Source organism: Beta vulgaris, chromosome 4 (assembly GCF_026745355.1).
Source record: "Beta vulgaris subsp. vulgaris cultivar EL10 chromosome 4, EL10.2, whole genome shotgun sequence".
Taxonomy (NCBI): domain Eukaryota; kingdom Viridiplantae; phylum Streptophyta; class Magnoliopsida; order Caryophyllales; family Amaranthaceae; genus Beta; species Beta vulgaris.
The window spans coordinates 37,687,855-37,710,499 of record NC_079205.1 but is presented as its reverse complement, the minus strand read 5'-3'; the positions used below and the strand labels follow the sequence as shown (position 1 = coordinate 37,710,499).

General features: G+C 34.9%; 2 long non-coding RNA genes across 2 annotated transcripts; both read right to left on the bottom strand.

Moving 5' to 3' along the window:
• Nucleotides 1-11,571: 11,571 nt before the first annotated feature.
• LOC104883694 (uncharacterized) lies at nucleotides 11,572-12,172 on the bottom strand. Its single transcript, XR_788594.4, has 2 exons — nucleotides 12,011-12,172; nucleotides 11,572-11,931 (listed from the first exon to the last, which is right to left on the bottom strand). It is a non-coding gene; the product is annotated as an uncharacterized LOC104883694 (long non-coding RNA).
• A 1,425-nt stretch (nucleotides 12,173-13,597) lies between these two features.
• Nucleotides 13,598-14,777, bottom strand: LOC125496958 (uncharacterized). Its single transcript, XR_007273415.2, has 2 exons — nucleotides 14,684-14,777; nucleotides 13,598-13,890 (listed from the first exon to the last, which is right to left on the bottom strand). It is a non-coding gene; the product is annotated as an uncharacterized LOC125496958 (long non-coding RNA).
• Nucleotides 14,778-22,645: the final 7,868 nt, after the last annotated feature.

Sequence of the window (22,645 nt, the reverse complement as noted above, 5' to 3'; positions counted from 1 at the left end):
TATCAATATACACTATATCATTTTAACATAAACTATATCATATCAATATACACTATATCATTGTAACATACACTATATCATAATTTCAAAAATAGAATTTGTCTCACCAATTCAACACTAGCATCCAATTTTGAAATGTTATTCAAATCTTCAATTTGAAACTTCCAACATGTGATCAAATCATCAATGTGTTTAGCATCATTTTCATCTTCAAACACATTGAATAATGCAGCCTGCAACATAAGAACTCATGTTATGATGAATAATGCATGCTAAGATAAAGAAATAAACAACATAAAAATATATTACAATAAAGTTCTTACACTCTGAGAAGAAGTAAAGTAAAACTTTTTTCGAGGACAGAGTTTATTCATATTCAACATTCTTGACCAATTATCTAAAACTGATTGAAACATCTCAGTCTCAGTACTAATTGTCCAAATCTCACTCCGAGGTATACAGAAGATGTTTATCCAGCTGAAAGATCTCTTCACTGTAAAAGCAAACAAAATTGTAAGAATATTTCATTAAAAAAATACATTAAACAAATTTAGCAATAATTTACCTCCCATCTAAAGGATGTTGATTTTCAGAACAATAATCAACAACCTCCCTTAAAAATATTGGAAGATCTTGCATCACATGTTCAAAATCTTTCATCATCTTAGAAAGATGAGTGAATGAACCCCCAACTGCATATTCATCCAGCCTTAGAGTTGACTTGGTTGGACCCCTAGACAAAACATTCTGGAAAGCAGTCCATGTATTTTCCTCAATAATAATATTTTCAGCTGCCTCATTAAAAACACTATTAACAACATTGTTGATCACATCATTGGTTCTCTAGGTCACCTGAGTGACTATATAGCTAGGGAATGCAGTAGTAGAAGGATTAGACACTTCTTCCCAACCAGTTGGCAAATCCTTCACAGCTTCTGCAATTGATACCATATCATCAAAGTACTTCTGATAAATTGAACTTGACAAAATTTTTGGGAAGGATTTTCAGAAGGAGGATCGCCAACCACATGAGAGGCCTTCCAACTCTTCAACGAATCTATATGGCAATGAGAGACAACATCCAAATCCCTCTTCCACAACAACCACGTAGCATGAAGCTCCTGTTAAAATCATAGCCAAAAACACTATCTCAAAACGCACATTATTGTAACATACACTATATCATTTTAATATACACTATATCATTTTAATATACACTATATCATTTCAACATACACTATATCATTTAAACATACACTATATCATTTTAACATACACTATATCATTGTAATATACACTATATCATTGTAACATACACTATATCATTTGAACATACACTATATCATTTGAACATAAACTATATCATTGTAACATACACTATATTGTAATACACTATGCCATTTTAAATACACTTTATCATTTTAACATAACTATATCCATTTTAACATATACTATATCATATAATATACACTATATCATTTAACATACACTAATGATATTAACATACACTATATCATTTTAATATACACTATATCACATATAACCAGGCTATATCAGTCAAAACTCTACTATATCAAAAATTGAACTTACATCTCTAGCTTGAGCAGTTATTTCTTCATCAGTCTGACTTCCTGGCGGAAGCTCAAACTGAATATAAAGCTTGCCCTTCACCTTCCTCTTGGGCGCAGCCTTGTTTGTTGCATCACCACCACTACTTCCACCACTTCCTGTATCATCACTCAATACAGGACGTGGTACATACTGAACTTCAATTTTCTTTTGAACCGGCTTCATCCGGTTGAAATCAATTTGCCCATCTTCAGTGAAGTAAAACTTGGCACTTATTGGATAAGTTTCATCGAGCAAACCACTCCCAAACTTATCACACAGTACTTCACGACGAATCTCTTCGAAATTGACTCATTATCCCAAAGAGCCAACAGAGGGAGTTGAGTTGGAGGCACCCCATCACCAATTTGTAGGTGATGGAAGTAAATCAACTGCAACAATATTATACAACCACTATAAGCGCCCGACCAGCTTTAGACCACATCGAGTTCTTGAACAGAACATTTGCATACATCAATCTACCCAAAATATATTTACACCAATTGTAATGAGGAATTTTCCGAACCTCATGTACAGCTAGAACAAGTCGCAAATCAAGTGTGTTATTTGCAACTGGAGCTAAAAAAGAAGAAAAGGCAAATAAAACATAAAGCTTTTTAAACACCTCCCCACCATCCACTAACTTCTTTAGCTCAGAATATACAGCACTCAAACCAATCTGACCTTTCTCCCGATCAACTTTAAAATACTCCCTCCAACTTGCTTTTAAATCAAAATGCGGATTATCCGCATTAGGTCCCTAGAGACATCCAGCACATCCTGTCCTTCAACCATAGGGAACTGAAAGACATCATAAACATCATATTGGTTCACTCTGAACTTTTCCCATAACCCACCTTAAACATCCCCAACCACCATCGAACCTATCCACCAACCATGCACTCAAAGCATTGTTAGTCCTCGTAATCTTCAAATGCAACAAAGAACCAAAACCTATTTCAGTAACAACTTTTTTCTGCTCAGAAGTAAAAGCTTCATTCAACTCACAAAGTCTTTTACCACAGCAATTAGTTCTGAACGGGTTTACTGTATTTTCTTGAGCAACACTGGATATTTTCTTCTTCTTCAGAGATTGTAAGGTTTCATTCAGACTTGAATCTCTTACCCTCTTCACGTCTTTTGGAACTTCTTTTATTACTACCATTTGACCAACATTAGTTCCTTAACTAACACCAGGATCACTTCTTCTATCCTGCTGTCCAATGTGCTCTGCAATAAATAATTGTAACATACACTATATCATTTTAACATACACTATATAATTTTAACATACATTATATCATTATAACATACACTATATCATTTTAACATACACTATATCATTATAACATACACTATATCACTTAACATACACTATATCACTGAAACATAACTATATCACTATAACATACACTATATCATATCAATATACACTATATCATTTTAACATACACTTTATCATATCAATATACACTATATCACTCTAACATACACTATATCATTTTAATATACACTATATCATTTAACATACACTATATCACTTTAACATACACTATATCATTGTAACATACACTATATCATTTTAACACACACTATATCACTTAAACATACACTATATCACTTTAACATACACTATATCACTGTAACATACACTATATCATCTTAACACACACTATATCACTTAAACACACACTATATCACTTTAACATACACTATATTATTGTAACATACACTATATTATTATAACATACACTATATCATTTTAACATACACTATATCACTTTAACATACACTATATCACTGTAACATACACTATATCACTGTAACATACACTATCATTTTAATATACACTATATCATTTTACATACACTATATCACTTTAATATACACTATATCACTTTGAACATACACTATATCATTGTAACATACACTACATCACTTTAACATACCTATATCATTGTAACATACACTATATCATTTAACATAACTATATCACTTTAACATACACTATATCATATCAAAAACACATAATTTGATGTCAATATACACTGTCAAAGAACTATCACAACAATACTATCATTTCAAAATACACTATATGATGACAAAATACACAATATTCATATTTAACATACACTATATCATCTGAAAATACACTATAATGTCAAAACACATATACCATATCATCACAGGTATCACACAATTACAAAATATTAATTCAAAAATAAACCTAAAAAAAAAATTAAAACTCTAAAAATCGAACAAAAATCAACAAAAATTTATCATGCAAACAATAAAAATCGCACAAAAAATGAACGATGAGTAATTGAACTACAAAACATCAAAACTACAAAAATTATAAGAAATTATAGTGAAAATAATTACCATCAGTATGAGAAGTTCCAGTAACCTCCAGAACTTTTGCACGATCACCAAGACCAAGCGATGAACGCAAACCTCTACGTTTTGGAGCATTTCGGTTACCAATCGTCTTCTTTCCCATTGCTAAATTCAAGATTAACCAGAACTCAAAATGAAGAAATTATGGCAGAGAGAGATTACACAAAACTGAACTTTAAGAGAGAGAAAATGAAGAACTTAGGACAAAGAAGTTTTAATTGAGAGAAAAAATGCAGAAGCTAGTGGGAGGAGGTTATGACGAGAGAGAAGATGAAACAAGACAGTATCTGAACAAATCTAAGGAGAGAGAAAATATTAGAAGAGATAAAAACCGAACGCGCCAAAAACTGAAAAGCGTATAATAAACTCACGTGATATGGATCGGGTGCACACTAAGTTAGTGTGCACCGGGTTCATATTAGTTTTTTTACCCGAACAATAAGAAAGTAGTAAGCAATTAACTTATCGTTTCTTTCCATTGGGGGAAAAATACTTTCACTTGACAAAGATAGTTTGTCTCACTTCAGAGCATGTAATTACATATTACTATTATCTACTCTTGCATCCAGAAGACACATTCCGACTGCAAAGATTTTTTAAAAGCGAGAGATATGTTTTTTTTTTGGCAGCATGTACAAAGAAGACACCTACTATACTAAGATGCCTTGTCTAGCTTTAGTTGCCAGATTATGGGTTTCCTTTATTAGACTCCTATATACCTTAAGTACCCCGCAACTATTCGGAACCCTACACAACTCATAAATATCCTTACTAATATTAATAAGTTGTAGGGGGGGAAATCTTATTATTCAAGGCATGGATCAGATTTGTTGAGTCAGTTAATATTTGTATATCCTGCTTCCCTCGTGCTCGAGCTTCTTTTATTGCTTTTAGTACAGCTAACCCCTTACACTGCAGCGCCGAATTAGCCTTGACTACTTCATTTTCGCTGAATAAAACCTCCGTGCCATCTCTTGCAATCCATCCAATGCATGCCCTTCAAAATTTTTTTCCGTTTCACTTGTTTCCATGCACCGTCCACCTATATGATGCATTCCGCCACCTCTATGTTCCTGCCAGCACTTATATATATGAGTAATGATGGTATGAGGTTTTTGGAGGACTGTCATATCAAAGCACAAATCTAACAAGCAGGTAGCTTTATCTTACCTAGGAGGTGAAAGAATACATATAACAATGTAAATAGAGGTACCGTAGAAAGCAAGAAATATGTTTATACCTTGTTTAATACTGGAGAATTTTCATAACTGCTTAGATATCCTGTTATATTGTTAGGATCAACAACGTCGGGCCAGTTGAGAAAGTTGGGGTAGTTCTGTTCAGGCCTCAATGGTCCAGACAAAGGAAATGTAGCACTTAACTGGCCCAACAGATAAGTTTGTCACTCTGAAAGCAAAAGATTGTCATTCTGGTCATGTCAGAAATGCTGATACCCAAACTTCTTTTTTCACTTCAGAGGTCTAAGTCTAAATGTATCATCATTATAATGTTGCCACCACCCACAAGAACAAGGATGCTTCTTCTTTCCTAGCATCCAAATAATGCAACTTACTTAGATTAGTGTACCCAAAAATTCGATACTAATTTTTTAAGATCCGAAACATCTAAATCCTCAGCCAAATCATTGAGTATTGTGGTAAACCCACCCTTGTATTTCATGCCACCATGAACTGATTTCCATCCCCCAACATGATGACCAACAATGCATGGCTTTGGTTCCATTTAAACCACTTAAGTACCTAGGTTGTACATGAATTAGATGTAGTACTTGGGATTTTGCAAAGATTAGGGTTTGTTCTTCGACAACAGTAGAGATGCTACATGAATTTCTCTTACTTGGTCTTTTGGCTAGTTCGAACAGTCGTGGGGTTAAGAAGAAGGAGATCCACGATCTGATTATTTGGCTTGGATCTTTGCATCTAATGATAGCAAACATATCAATCAACAGTCGTGTGATTTCTTGTTTATAGCAGTGCCCTTGCCAACTACTTGGAACTCTAGACTGTGGATATTTTGTGTGTCGCTACATGTTTGAGACTATACAATTGAGACAACTAGTTATTCCAGATAAGGTACTTGAACATTACTTATCATTTGGCTTTTTTATTTTTTACATGATTACTAATCTTTCAGACTGTAGATTTGTATCTACATTATATTAGAGAGATGAAGAGTAGTTTGGGTAAATTAGTTGAAAACACTTGATTATTATTTTATATCTGAACGATCTTGCTACAACTATGATAAAAAGAGTTCTGAAAATTAAGCGTTGTTTAAAGTAGATTTCCTCAACAAAGCAACCAACAAAAGCATTCCAACTAATGTACCAACAAATGCGATATACTACCAGCAAATTTACTACAAATTCATGACACCTGCATTTGTTTCCTTTTAATTTGTGCATGATTGATTATAAAGTTTAATTACTTTTCAAGTTTTTATATATTAATACTTATTTTATTATTACCTTTATTATAGTAAATGCATTGGTTCAACGTATTCTTGGGAGAAAATTGATGAGCTCAGGGAGTTGTGGATTACATACGTCAGAGATCAACAAGAATCACAAATGATGAATGAGTTCTAACTTTCCGCCTAATTTTTTTATACCTTAATCCACTTTTGTGTCCATACATTATATTTTTGGATATGGATATTGATATCATGTGGATCTGGCGCTATAGGCTATATTTGATCTTATTTATGGTTTAGATTAATATTGATTTGTATATATAGTAGTTTTTTTTAGAAGTTTAGAATTATGGATATTAGTTGAATCATTTTGTGATATAAAGAATTTTGAAAGTTTGGAAGATCATATTAAATTTATTGGTTGTAAGATCATATGGGTTGATTATTAATTATACAACAGATACAAGTATTGTTTTTCCTGTAAAAAGGAATTGTATTGTACTACATTGTTGTGCTACATGCTGCAACGCCTATTGCCAATATATGCGTGAAATGATAATTTGATTTTTTTTAAAAAAAATATCATAGATAACAGTTATAGTTATGTTATATATATTATAGGAAAACATAACAGCTATTCAAGATAAGTGTTAAATTTTCCTTCTTTTAATTTGTCATATAAATAGCAAACATAACACTTATTTACAAAATGTGTTATCTAGTGGCATAACGTGTATTATAAATGACTGTTATGTTTCTCTGGCAAACATAACACCTTCGGCAGGTGTTATGTTTACTTTACATTATATTAACTTAGATAACACCTCAAAACTATTATGTAAAGCCTTATTTAACAGTTATGTTTGCCCTTTTTTTGTAGTAGTGATTCCTAATAATTAGTTGTATTTTGAGCCCATAAAAATATTTTGAGCCCAATCATTTGAAAAATCTCAACTCATTATTCATGATAATTAATTGTTTTTATTTATTAATTTAACAAATATTTTCAGAAATAAACACTAGGGTAAAAAAAGGAAGAGCTGCGCTGGAAGGGCTGCGTTTTTAAAGAAAACCACAACCCTTTTAGTGAAGGGTAAAAACGCAGCCCTATAAGCCATAAAGGGCTGCATTTTTTTAAATACGCAACCCTTTAGGAGCTCTTTTTTTAAAAAAAATTGAAATGAATTTCTAACCTAAAAATACGGATCATCCTTTTCGTGGGCTTCCTTTTCATTCCCTTACTTCTCACGTCCTTTACTCAATCTCACGTTCCCTCTTCTTTCTCTTCTCTCTCACCATCCTCCCTTCTCTCAACACCACGCCGCAGCCCAACCCAGCCCTTCACTTAGCTTCACCGACTTTTTTCTAACCCTAAGATTGATTCTCGTCGCTTGATTTCAGTTTGTTCGCCGACTTTTTTCTAACCCTAACACCTTCTCTGTCTCACTCCACCACTCTCAGCATCATTCTTCTTCATCAACAACACTCCGACCATATCCGTTCGTCTTCTCCAGGTCGACCATTACTGATGAATGTATAAATTATTACAACCTTAAGAGGCTAATGATGGATTGCTGAGTGGAAAAAAAATTTATTTTTTATGGGTCGAAAGGGCTGCATTTTTGTGGCAAAATTTTAACCCTTTGTACAAAAAAGGGCTGCGTTTTAGGCCCAAAAACGCTGCCCTTCCAATATGGAAGGGCTGCATTTTTAGGCCTAAAATGCAGCCCTTCATTATGAAGCTAGGGCTGCTATGGAAAGGGCTGCTGTCAGAATACGCAGCCCTTAGGGCCTTTTTTAGCGCAACCCTTCATGTGGTTTTCCACTAGTGAAATAATTATTTTCAAAGATATTTTCAAATTGAAATTTAAGTTTTTCTCGTAAAAGTTGATTTTCGGATTTGAAGGGATAAAAGAAAATAGTACGAAACGCGTTAATAGAAGAAGGTTGTAAGCGTGTTTGACGCAGGAGGTGCGCCTCGCACATTGGCTGAAACGCATTAGGCGCACAAATGTGGACTTGACTGGAACACATTAACACTGAATTTGGAACCATCTTTTTAATCCACTATAAACAAACAGCACTAAAAGGACATTCAAAAAATATACGGTTTTTTCACCAAATACCCCTGACAAAAAAATTTATTCACCAAATACCCTAGCTTTTTTCAAAATTCACCAGATACCCCTAACTTTTAAAAAAATTCACCAGATACCCTTACTATTAACGGACGTTAGTGCTCCGTTAGCCTGTATTTACAAGTTTGCCATTAGTCAACTTAATTAGCCCTAAGTCAACCTAATTAGCACTAATTAAGCCCTAATTAAGCCCTAATTAACCTAATTAATTATCCCTAACCCAACCCCCAACCCCAAAACCCTAGACCAACCATACCACCCAACCCCAACCCCAGCCCCAGCCCCACCCCCTCCCCCTCCCCCTCGCCGGCAACCATTCTCCGTCGCCGGCAACCCCCTCCCCCTCGCGCCGCCTTTCCGGCAGCCCCTCCCCCTCCCTCACTCTCGTCGCGCCTCCCCTCCACCTATAACTAAACCCTCACTCTCGTCGCACTCCTCTTTCCGACAACAGAAACACCAACGAAAATAACAGCAGCAAAAAACGCGAAGGAAGGTGGAGGTGAGGCGCGCGAGAGTGAGGGAGGGGGAGGGGAGGCGCGGGTGACGAGAGTAAGGGAGGGGGAGGGGGAGGGGGCTGCCGGAAAGCGCGAAGGAAGGAAGGAGGGGAAGGGGAGGCGCGACGAGAGTGAGGGAGGGGGGGGTTGCCGGAAAGGCGGCGCGAGAGGGAGGGGGTTGCTGGCGACAGAGAAGGGTTGCCAGCGAGGGGGAGGGGAGGGGGGCTGGGTGGGGGGGACTGGGGTTGTTGGGGGTGGTGGGTTAGGGGAGGGGGAGGGAGTTAGATTTATAGGTTAGTTAGGGTTTTTTAGAGTTTTTTAGGGTTTTTTAGGGTTAATTAACACTAATGACTCCCGGAGTTAATTGCCGTTAGTCATTAAGGGCATTATTTGTCATTTTTTAAAAAATTTGGGGTATCTGGTGAATTTTTTTAAAAGTTAGGGGTATCTGGTGAATTTTGAAAAAAGTTGGGGTATTTGGTTAATATATTTTTTTGTCAGGGGTATTTGGTGAAAAAACCGAAAAATATATGTCTATGGCTTTCCACACTACAAGCACAAATTTTACAAGTGTTATCATTGCTTACTCCAATTCGAGTGTGCTTTTACAGTCTGCAACTTCTGTTGAAAAGCTGGTCAAGTGATTATTCTGTGTTTTGTAGTACTCAACCTGTTCCAGACCAACTTTGTCCAATGAACCTGCTCCTTCTGTGCCACAAAAGTAGCATACACTTTCTTAACAGTATAAACATCCATATGTCTCAAATTAGCTACAGAGAAGTATTGTTTGAGGTTGTCTCTGGTTTCGCGCTTCCAATACCAGCTTGACTCCTGGTCTGGAACATGATCCCACCATTCATTATCATGAATATAAGCTACATTCACCCATCTTATCCAGTCATTGTCCTTTTTAGCTGCAATAGCCTAGACATTAGGGGTGTTCATGGGTGGTTAACCGTCCCGAAACAATATTTCGGTTCGGTAACCGGAATTTTCGGTACGCTCTTTTTGCGAACCGTAACCGTAACTGTTTAAACTGGTTATTGCCTAAGCGGTTAACCGTTTTTTCGGTACGGTTTTGCGGTTAACCATTAACCGTTGTTTAAGTGATAATATTATGTTTTACTTAATGTAAATATATATTTTCAATTTTTTTGTGCATATATTTTAATATTATATATACTCTAATATGAAATGTATTATAAAGTGGATAATAAATAAATTGGAAAAACATAACTAACACTAAGAATTCACTTCATTTCCTAATTACAATGTTTATATTAGTACTAGAGTTTCTAAATAATTACATACTTCCTCTAATTGTTGTAACTTAGCAACAAATATTAGAATTAATGCAATTGTTTCAAAATGTTTCACAACAATTAAATAGAGAAAAAAAGATTTCGGTATTTCAGTTAACCGTTTACTCAAAAATCATAACCGTAACCGTACTGTTTAACCGCTAATTTTTTGGGTTCGGTAACCGTACCGTTCAAACTTTATTTTGTCGGTACGGTAACCACCCATTTAGACCGGTTTTTCGGTATTTCGGTACGGTATTTCGGCTTCGGTTTTTTATGAACACCCCTACTAGACATACCTTCCCATAAAAGCAAAGTTCCACATATCAAGATCCCTGAACCCCAAACCTCCTTCCTTCTTATCACATTGGAGTTTATCCCAAGTAACTAAGCCACGTCTCCGAGAGTAAACTTGACCACTCCACAAAAAAGATCTGCAGATCTTATTAATCTCCTTCAAAACAGTTTTGGCTAAGACATAAACCTGAGCCTAGTACATGTGAATGTCCATGAGCACTGAATCGATAAGCATGCAAGACTCTAGCCAGGTAAAATAAATTTATAGAACTCCGCACTTAATCCTGTAGATAATTTTTTCAATTAACCCATCACACTGTGCTACTGGAAGCCTCTTTAAATATATGGGTACACCTAGTTATTTGAAAGGTAAAGTACTTCTACCAAAACCAGACACCTTCTCCACTCTCCTAATATTATCTTCTTTCATGCCACAACAATAAAAGTATTCTTACATTCACTACTACATAAATGAGCTATTGCCACCCCTGAAAACCATTGCAATAGAGCCAAAAATTGTTGCAATAGAGCTATTGCAACGGTTGACAACCGTTGCTGCCCTTGCATTAAACCTAATGCAACGATTTTTATGTCTATTGCAACGACTACCTCAAAGCCATTGCAACAGGTATAAGTAGTCGTTGCATTAGCTGTGGAACCTATTGCCACGACTTTATATCTACTGCAACACCTTCTGATAGCTATTGCAACACCTCTAGCACCCATATTGTGTCCCATTTTAGTATCTATTGCAACGCTACAAAAGTGTATACTTATTGCAACGTCTCTAGTAAATATTATGCTTCAGTTTAGCACCTATTGCAACGCCTTACGCCTTTAGCTAATGCAACTCCAATTCCATTGTAGTTTGGCAATAGTAGTAGATCAATAATAAACTCTATATACATCAGAATAAAATTGAAATTTTATAAACAAAAGAAAAATTATGCATATAATATTCATGCCCATTGCAAATTTACAAAGTACATTATTATTACAAATCTATTAAGTTGTAAACTAGACAATTCAAATGGTTTCACAATTCTCTTCAAGACAACTTCTACATAAATGCTCCAATAAATCACTCTTAAAACTGAGCAAGATATGCAGTCACTACATATAAAATGCTCCAATAGCTCTGCAGCAAGTGTTGTTATGAGTAATCCGAAGCACATAACTCAATCTTCAATATGAGTCACAACAGCTGCGGATTAATGTTAGCATCAGCACCGTGTTCATTTGCATTTAATTTCATTTACAAATCTGTACCAAGTAAGATATACTTCATATTAGGCTTTCAGAATTAGAAATCATCTCAATTTTGTTATTAATCCAATATTACCTCTAACCAAAAATGTTGTGTATCTTTTCTCAATTGTCAAGTACGTAAGGACCGATTAGAATAATCCCGCAACCAATAACCATATCTCGAAACAAATAAGAGGGGTAGAATAAACGGAAAGAAAGATTTCATGTTATCGTTCCATTCATATACATATATATATATGTACATACATATATATATATGTACATACATATATATATATGTACATACATATATATGTATATGTATATGTATATGTATATGTATATGTATATGTATATGTATATGTATATGTATATGTATATGTATATGTATATGTATATGTATATGTAATGTATATGTATATGTATATGTATATGTATATGTATATGTATATATATATATGTATATTATATATAAGATATAATATATGTATATATATATATATATGTATATATATATATGTATGTATATATATGTATGTATATATATATATGTATATATATATATGTATAAGACCTGGATAGTTATGGAACTAACGCTCATTATATACTTCAACATAACTGAAAAAACTTCAGCCATTCCTCAAGGACTCAACATGTGCAATCATGGAACTCGTCAGACATCACAGACCTCTGAAACCGAAGAATTATAAAATGAAAAGACTTCAACATAACCGAAAAGACTTTGGCCTTTCCTAAAGGACTCAACCTGTGCAATCATTGAACTCATCAGACATCACAGAACTTTGAAATCGAAGAATTGTAAAATGACTGATAATACATTAGCATCTCGTAAGATCTAGAACAATCATTAGCATCTCCTTAAGAAAAATGCTATCAAATGATGCAGGAGACTTAGATACAAAAAAAAAGAGGAAGAACTCTCTAATAATGTAGGCAGTTCTAAGTCTGCAACCAGAGATAAGGATACCCAAAATTATTGCCTCCACTTCACATCTCAACCAATTAGAGCCCAATTACTCATTTATGTCAATACTAACTTCAAAGTGTACAAGAGAACTCAATTATTGTAAAAAAAGCCAGAAAATAAATTAAATTTTTAATGACAAAAACTTAAAATTATTTATAGACATAATAGTATACATAACTTGTACGTTGAACTAGGTGCCATCACCTGGCAATAACATTCTTTAGAAGTAGTTAACCATCCAAAATAAAGATGAACTACTAAGACTAAAAAGTTTGGTAGTGAATAGAGATAGAGAAGAAAAGATTGAGGAAGTTTATAATAGAGGAAGGGTTGATATGATGAATAAGGAAGTTGACAGGTTTACCTCAAAAGAAAAGTGAGTGTGAAAATGATTAAGGGATAGAGAAATATTTCGTTGCAATATGTAAATAAATGATTAGCTAAATGATGTGTTTGCCTCATAACTTTAGCTTGCTATCCACTCTTACAAGCAGGTTAATATTCAAATTCTTGGGCTTTAGTACCCATTATAAAAACCAAAGCCACTAAAAATTGAATGTAGAATCTTAACTTCCTTTAGTCTGCTATAAATTTACCCTCAAAACCATTTGAAAAAGCATTACTTCTTCCCGATTATCATTATATCAGTTAGCATACAAACAGGGCAAAAATCTTGAAGCGGTATACCTGTAATTTCTTGGCTAAAGCTATCACTTCATTTAGATTCTTTTTTGTTTACTACAATAATCAAAGATACAGCAAGCGCAAAATTAGCTATCGTATAAGTTAGATAGATGTACCAAAGTGCACAAAAACTCTGCAACTATCTATTCAATATCTATCACTTTTACAACCCATTTTACTTTCAAGTCATGTAACACCCTGCTTAAGAGCGATGATAGGGAAAAACTAATGAGAGTTTTGTCCAGTTTCTCCACCATTCTCCATATTGGAAACATAGCTGTATAAACCAGAGAATCTGGCACCTATCAAAGAATGCATTAGATGTTTTCCCACATTATTGTAAACAAGTAATGGATCAGTAATGCAGCACGCATCAATGGCTGATCTAGAAATCATATAATAGGGGTGCAAATTATGAATACTGTAATTTGTACAAAAGTGATCAGAAAAAGTTTTAGAAAGCAAACATATTTAGATTGATACAACCCCAAATAATTATATCACCCTCAATGAATAATTCAAATACCAAGAACTTTGTAGTCTTTTTTTTCGTTGATGCATACGTTTTAGTGTTCATATTTTTTTCATTCGGGTGGAAAGATATAACAAATGTATTATTTTGCCTTCTCACAAGCTTTAAAAATTTAGCCATTAATGCTTCCTCATCATATTTCTATTATGCCTGACAATCAGCACATTCACATAGAAAACAAACAAACAAACTCCTCTACTTCCTTTTTATTTTATAAGTAACAATGCAAAGAATAATTTCAAATTAAAAAATTGAGCAATTTAAAATTTAATCATTATTCTGCTGTATTACAGAAATAAAATTGATACAAAAAACTGAAATTCATATAGAGTAACAATGGCACCGACATCAACTAATTAAGAAAACAAAGTATTAATTTTCAGAATAAAAACTAAATTCCCATTATTATTATTATATTCCATCATAGAAGTGATGGAATAGGAAAGCGAAAGAAGCCAGAACCGGAAGAAGTTCGAAGCCAACGACAAATATAGGAACAAATTGATATTTTTAAAATTCAGATGAGAATTAAACGAATTGAAAGGGTAGAAGTTCGAACTAACCTAACCACGCTGAGTGAATTAAATCAATTCAAGGAAATTCGACAAAATTTTCGCAGTCTATCTTCACTGTGAAGTACATACCGTGATTGAATTTCTTTGCAGGACAAGTACGAGAATTTCTGGCGCCATCGAGCAAGAGAATTTCTGGCGCCATCGAGCCAGAGAATTTCTGGCGCCATCGAGCCAGAGAATTTCTGGCGCCATTGAGCAAGAGAAATCTAGGAGTGATTGACTGGGTAACTGCTCATGAGGTATTTAGGAGATTTAGGAATACTGCTGAGTGCTGAGATGAAAACGTTTTTAAGGGTTTTGGCGATTTTGGGAAAAATAGAAACGGGAGCCAAGAGGCGGCTTGGGTATGGTATATTCTACAATCTTTAAATTTTTATGTAATGTCACTCAAACTATTGCAACGATTATTGGGAGCTATTGCAATAGATTTAATAATTGTTGCATTTAACACTCTAATGCAACAGTTTTGTATAACCGTTGCAATAGGTGTTGCATTAGTGCTACATGTTGCAGCAAGCTGTTGCTTTAGCGTCTATCGTTGCAATATGGTGCTGCATTATAGTAGACCGTTGCATCAGTATGTTGCATTTTCTTCAAAATGTAGTAGTGATATTGATTATCTTGCAAACCTGAAGCCTCGGAAAAAAGCATAAAGGCTTGAAGCACAGTGTAGATTGAAGTGAAAATCTCCTCTGCAACAAATTATAAGATCATCTACAAAACATAAGTGTGTAAGCTTCAAAACATTAATCTAGGGGGAAGATGAAATTGAGGAAGCTCTCCAATGTTCCTGGGTATTCTAGACAAATACTCTATGCTATCACAAAGAGGAGAGGTGACATTGGGTCACCTTGCCCCCAAAACCCTTTTAGACTGAAAAATGACCTTGCAAGGAGCCATTTATCATAAGGGAAAAAGAAAGCGTTGTAACACACTCCATCACCAACTTAAAAAGTGAGCTAGAAATTTCAAATGAATTAGTGTTTCTTCCAAGAACCCCTAGTCAACTATATCATATAGTTTTTGCAAATCAATTTTCATCAAGCAGCTTGGAATGACTGATTTACTCCCATATTTCTTCACTAGGTCTTGAATGACCATGATGTTATGGACAATATATCTTCCATGCACAAATCCTCCTCGGTTTTCATCAATTATGTCAGGCAGAATGCCTCTTAGTCTATTACTCAACACCTTTGTAATGCACTTATACAACACATTACAATAAGAGATGGGTCTAAAATCTCCCACAATATATGGGCATTTACACTAGTAGAATAAATGCTTATTCTTGTGGTCATTAAGTGGCCTATTGCGGCAGTTTTGGCCGCGAAACAATGAAGGGGGCAACAATAGGTATATATTGTTGCGGTTTAAAACCGCAGCAATATTTGAACATATTACTGCGGTTTTTGGGTAAAACCGCAGCAATATATTTATTTTATATCAAAATTATAAAGCATATTGCTGCGGTTTCAAGAGAAAAACGCAGCAATATGTTGCATTTGATAATAAAAAATAGGCATATTGCTGCAGTTTTTTGGAAAAACCGCAGCAATAGATACTGGTACAGTAAAAAAAAAAATTATTTTGCATTTTGCCATCAAATTTGAAAGATAAAAATGTAAGACAAAAAAAACCAATAGCAGCGAGAAGTAATAGAAAAGAATTACTTATACATAAACATTAAAGATAATATAAAATCACACATATATAAGAAAACAGAGATGTAAAAAGAAACATAAGTCATAAATTTTTAAAAAAAAAAATTAAAAAAAAAATTAAATCTAACACCATCTAATCAGATCTGATAATTACAAAAGAAAAAAAAAATTAAAACTCGGTTTGACAACGACTGTGGACGATTACATTCGTAGTATACTAAATCTGAAGATGTTAAAAAGAAAAAAGAACAAACGTTCCACTGTCATCTTCGTGGCATTCATCTTAACTGTCTTGGCTGAATATGTACTAAATCTGAAGATGTAAAAAAGAAAAAGGAACAAACCCAACCGCCTCTATATACCCACAATTTCACCGTTTCACGACTTCTAAAACAGAAAAGGAAACAAATGAGATCATCGTCGGAGTAGTCATCAACATTGTTAATATCGTCGTTGTTAACCGCGCAGCAAAACACGAGCAAGTCATGGTCGTCCATCGAGGAAGTCATCGTCGTCCATCGAAGAAGTCATCGTCGTCCATCGAAGAAGTCATCATTGGCGTTTGAGAGCCGGTTAATCGCCGCAGACGAGAGCCAGATGAAGAACGACCATATGAGACGATGAGATATAGAAGAGGAAGGCTGAGAGATAGAGGAGAGGACGAGAGTTTGATAGATACTGTGAAAGTAAAGAGAGAGGAAGGAGAGACAAAGAGGGTGAGAAAGAAAGTAAAAAACGGCGCCCTTAGTGATGATACTTACGTATTTAAAAAAACCCTAAATCCCTAATGACCCTATTGCTGCGGTTTTTAGAAGGAACCGCAGCAATAGATTAAAATAATATTTTTTTAATATATTGATGATGTTCTTACTAGAAACCGCAGCAATATGTTTGGTCAAATAGTCAAAAAAAATTCGTTCAAATCATATTGCTGCGGTTTTTGGCCGAAACCGCAGCAATATCGTTATTTTATATTTTTCCTTTTCTTTTTACGTGATATATTGTTCTGTATGGGTAAAACCGCAACAATAAGCAATTGTTATACTAGTGTTATTCATTGGAATTAGAGTAATGGATGTGTTGTTATCTTCTTTCAATAATTTACCAGTCTTGAAAAAAGTCTTAACTCAACCTCAATAACCTCAGCCCCAAAATACCCCATGTATCCTTATAGAAATGAGATCAATAACCATATGTTGCTGGAGCTTTATTTCCAACAATTGAAAAAATAGCTTCTCTTATTTCTTCAGTTGTATACTCCCCTTCAAGCCTAGTTTGCTGCGCAGCACTAACCACAAGGCCACTTTGGACAATTTGATGAATAACCGTCCTTTTGTGTTGAACAAGTTGTTCCAAGCAGCTGCTTATAATATTCAATAAAAGCCTTGGTTACTTCCCCAAGTAAGTCTTGCCATATACCATTTTTACCAAAAAATGCATAACCCTGATTTTAAGCACTCCTTGCTCTAATACTCTGGTGAAAAAGTGTAGTATTATCATCTCCATCTCTAATTCAAGCTAACATGGATTTTTACCTCAAAATAAAACTCTTAATAGATTTGATGCTTGTCTTTAAAATAATAGCATTAAGCTCCAAATCAGCATAATCAGCTTATCCAGGGTGTTCATTGATAAGCTCCTGAACGTCTTTAATAGCCTGGAAAGCTTGAACATCTACAACCTAAATATCATTAAATCCCTTTTTTATTCAGCTCCTTGAGAACTCTCTTAACCCTTTTAAGCTTCTGCACTATAGTAAAGATTTTAGTGCCATTCACAGTCACACTCGATGCTTCAGACACAGAGAGCGGAACTCCTTTGAATGCTTTCATATTGTGCAACTAGTCTTATATGGACGTGATACGTGCGAAAATATGTAGATAAAATAATTGCTAATTACATATAATAAATAAGTAATCAGTTTATCAACATTAAATCAAGAATTTTATCTTTTTTTAAATTTAGTTGGGAGGAAAGTAATTACTTGTGTTGTAATTTTTCACTATTTTCTTTTTGTTACAAATTTTTTATTTTTTTATTCTTTTACCTTTACTATTTTTTCGTGGTCCATCCTTGTTGCCAGAATATCGAAATTATATATGACAAATTTATACATCTCATACCGAAAGTTAAAGATAATTCAAAGCAAAATACAAAGTAGAATTGGAGCGAAAAATCTGATAGCATCTCTATTATATTAAACAAACGTCTCAATAATACATTGTATTTGCGAAACCATATAAAATATACATACAATGGTATAATCACATCTCATAACCTTGAAATAGTAATTTAGATAAAGAAGGTTGATTATGATTTAAGTAGATACTAATCTAATTTTTTTTTTAAATAATCAACATTCCAAATATCTATATGTGGATTGTACTGATAAGTTTTTTAATGAGAATAATGTACAATAAATTTAAGTAGATACTAATCAAATTTTTGTATGTCATCTCTACCTAATAGTTGGGAGAGCCTAAAAGATTGTTATACGCCTAATACCCAAACATAAATACCAAGCACACTCTCCCTCTCTTACCTAATTCCTCACCCTTTTTTATCTACTATGTTCTAATCACTAATCACCCATCATCATCTTATATTCTCATCTAATCATCCATCATCATATTTCCTATTTTCTTGTACAACACTATTTTTCTTTCTTTATATCTTCTCAAGAGCATTGTTAAACATCGCCCCCAAAATTACTTAAAATCGCCCAAAATTTATTTTATAGACCATTTTACCCTTTTCTCCTTTCCACACCACCCACCCCCTCCACCACCACCACCTACCCAAACAACAACAACAGCAGATCCACCAACAAGAACAACAGATCCACCAACAACAGCATTTTAAAAGACAAAAATTATTACCATGCTCTGTAAGGTGAAAATTCCTCCTTATCAGCAAAAGAATTTGTTTATGCAAATAGGTGACTTGATATTCATGGCTCGAAGATGGCATATATCTCCCTTTCTATTAAATTCTCAAGCTTGTTTATCATGGGTAATAAAGTATTCACCCTTCTTTTGCAAATTACTGTGCTGTAGATAAACTCACATGTAGATTCATTATCATAGCCTTGGGCAACCATCTATCATGACTAAACTTGGAGCATAAATCTTGAGATAATCAAAACTTCTTTCACCCCATCTTTCCCACGTATTCCCAATGATAAACAAGCTATAAAGTATAAACCAAACACAAACACCATAGATAGCAGCCATTATTGGGGGAGAACAGGCAGGTGAAATTTTTTTATGCCATGGGCGATCGTCCGTGGTGGACGTTCCACCCATGGACCAAACATCTGGCCTGGACGTTCGGGCCATGGGTGGAACGTCCACCACGGACGATCGCCCCATAGCCCGAACGTCCAGGCCAGACATTCGGGCCATGGGTGGAACATCATAAAAAAATTTCGCCTGCATTTGCGCGACCAAAGCAGCGGTTGTGGAGGCAGATTGTGGTGGTGGCAGCTTGGCAGGAGGTGGGTGGTGGTGGCAGCCTGACAGGAGGTGAGTGGTGGTGGTAGCTTGACAGGAGGGGATGGTGGTGATTTAAGGGAAAAAAAGAAAAGGTTATAAGTGTAATTTCATTTTTTTTTTGGGCGATTTTAAGTAATTGTGGGGCGATGTATAGAAGTTCAGCTTCTGAAACACGGTTTTTCAATCTCTATACATAATTCATGCCTCAATTGAAGGTAGAGTAAGATAGCTGGAATGAAGCTAAATTTGGTAATTGCTGATTTCTACTATAGGTGAATTCTAAATGTTTTCCTTTTATTTTTGCATGTATAAAATCCAATTAGAGTTTCTAAGAAATAGTTTTTGTTGGGTTTAAAAACATGGTATTACAAAAAAAAAAATGCTATCTAGATTTCACAATTCTTGAATAAAGATGTATTCAAATTGTTTTTTTTTTTTTTTTTTGAATGGTTTTCCTTCAAAAATTGGTTAATTTGTTCTTTTGCATGTGTGAATAACAAAGATAAGGTCTTTAAGAGACACTTAAAACATTTTTTCCACCTTTCGACCATATTTAGAAGAAGATCTAATAAAATTCTAATGCTAAAAGATGATGTGGGTAATATCATCACTAATCCTAACGATATAAACAAAACCATTTTACTTCATTATAAGAGTACATTTTCATCCCAAGGGTCCGTAAAGGCTCCTGAAATCATTTCGCGTGAGTCCATCAACTGTAGCTTGGTGCCTTCTTTAGTTGAAGTTAAAGAGGCTGTTTTCTCAATTGGAGGCACAAAAGCGGCAGGTGACGATGGATTCCATGCTCTTTTTTACCATCACTTCTGGGATACCATAAAAGAGGATTGTTTTAATTGTGCTGCAAACATTTTCAGAAATTGTGAGGTCCCCAAGACTTTGAATTCGACCCTTATCGCGCTTATCCCAAAAATTGAGAACCCTCTTCGGCTTAATAACTTCAGGCCAATAAGTTTAGTCAACACTTGTTATAAAATTGTGACTAAAATAATCGTCAGTAGAATTAGGCCTCACCTTCAAAACGTTATCTCTCCTAACCAGAATAGTTTCATTTCGGGTAGGGGTGCGGAGGAGAACTACATTGTAGCCTCGGAAATTCTCCACTCTATGAATAAGAAGAAGGGGAAAAAGGGCCTGTTTGCTCTCAAACTAGACCTTGAGAAAGCCTATGATAGATTGGAGTGGCCGTTTATTGAACATTGCCTCAAAAGACTAAATTTTTCTTATAACTCAATAAAACTAATAATGAGCTGTGTTTCAGGAGGTCAATGTTGCATCCAGGTTAACGAAAATAGAACGGAAAGTTTTATCGCCTCTAGAGGTATTAGACAAGGAGACCCCCTTTCCCCTTACCTATTCATTATGTGTCTTGAATACCTTTCCAGCACCATTCACGAAGCATGTGCCTCAAAAGAGTGGAAGCGTTTTCAGGTCCGTCGGGGGGGGGGGGGGGAGGGAACGGAAATTTCCCACTTATTTTTTGCCGATGACATTCTCCTGTTCGGAGAGGCTAATCTTTCAACTCTATCCTTCCTCAATCAAATTCTAAAATTTTTTTTTGACATTTCAGGTCAGAAATCGAACACCACTAAGAGCATGCTTTATTTTTCCCCTAATACGAATTTAGGTTTCATAGATGACTTTGAATAAGACCTGAACATAGCCAGCACTAAAGACCTTGGTACTTATTTGGGTTTCCCACTTTGTCATAAAAAACCGTCGAAAAAGAAGCTTAGCTTCATAATTGATAAGATTACTAGCAAGCTTGCATCTTGGAAATCCAAATGTATAAACAAAGCTGGGAGAACCATTTTAATAAATGCAACTCTTCATGCTATCCCAAGGTACTACATGCATCTGCTTAATTTTCACGTTGGCATAAAAAATAAGTTAGATTCCATCTGTAGTAACTTTTTCTGGAACAGTAGCGAAAATAGAAAAAAAAATTCCTGGATCGCTTGGAAGTACATTTGTACTCCCAAAAAAGAGGGAGGCCTGGGATTGGTCTCTCATGATTCCATAAATAAGGTTAGCCTAGCACGCCTCTGCTGGAAATTCGATAATAATGCTCTTTGGGCCTCTAAAATCATCAAGGAAAAATATTTCAATAAAAACGACGAACCGCTTAATTTTAGGAAAGGCTCTCATATATGGAAGAGCATAGGGGTTGGGTGGGATAGTTACGTCCATAGCCTAGCTTGGGAGGTTGGAAATGGGGCGAGCATCAATTTGTGGAACGATAAATGGGTTAATGGTGAAAGCCTAAGATCGTTGATAGCCGGTCCTCTTAAAGAGACGGACCTCTCCCTAAAAGTCCAGAATCTAAATTCTAACAGCATCTCTAGCTTATCTTCCATCCCTCTAACTCTTGAAATCCAGGATAGAATTAATTCGATTAGGTTCTCTAATAAGCCTGATAGTCTCTTCTCCTTATGGTCCCATTTAGGGAAGTTTAGCTCAAAAAAAGCTTTGAGTTCCATCTCTCCCCGGAAAGATGAGAATTCATGGGAGTGGATTTGGAAAGGGTCGAGGCTTCCTAAACATCATTTCTTTGTGTGGCAAATTGTATGGAATAGAATGCCTACTAATGGGAATATCAACTACCGAGTACCTAACCACCCTAGTAATTGTCCTTTTTGTCCTAGTATTGAAGAAAGCATGGATCACATTTTAAGGAGATGCCATAGAGCTATGGAAATATGGAGGAGTGTTGACTTCATGGTTTTAGATATTAATAGTTTCAATGGTTGGATTAAGTCAAACTATTCGGAAGA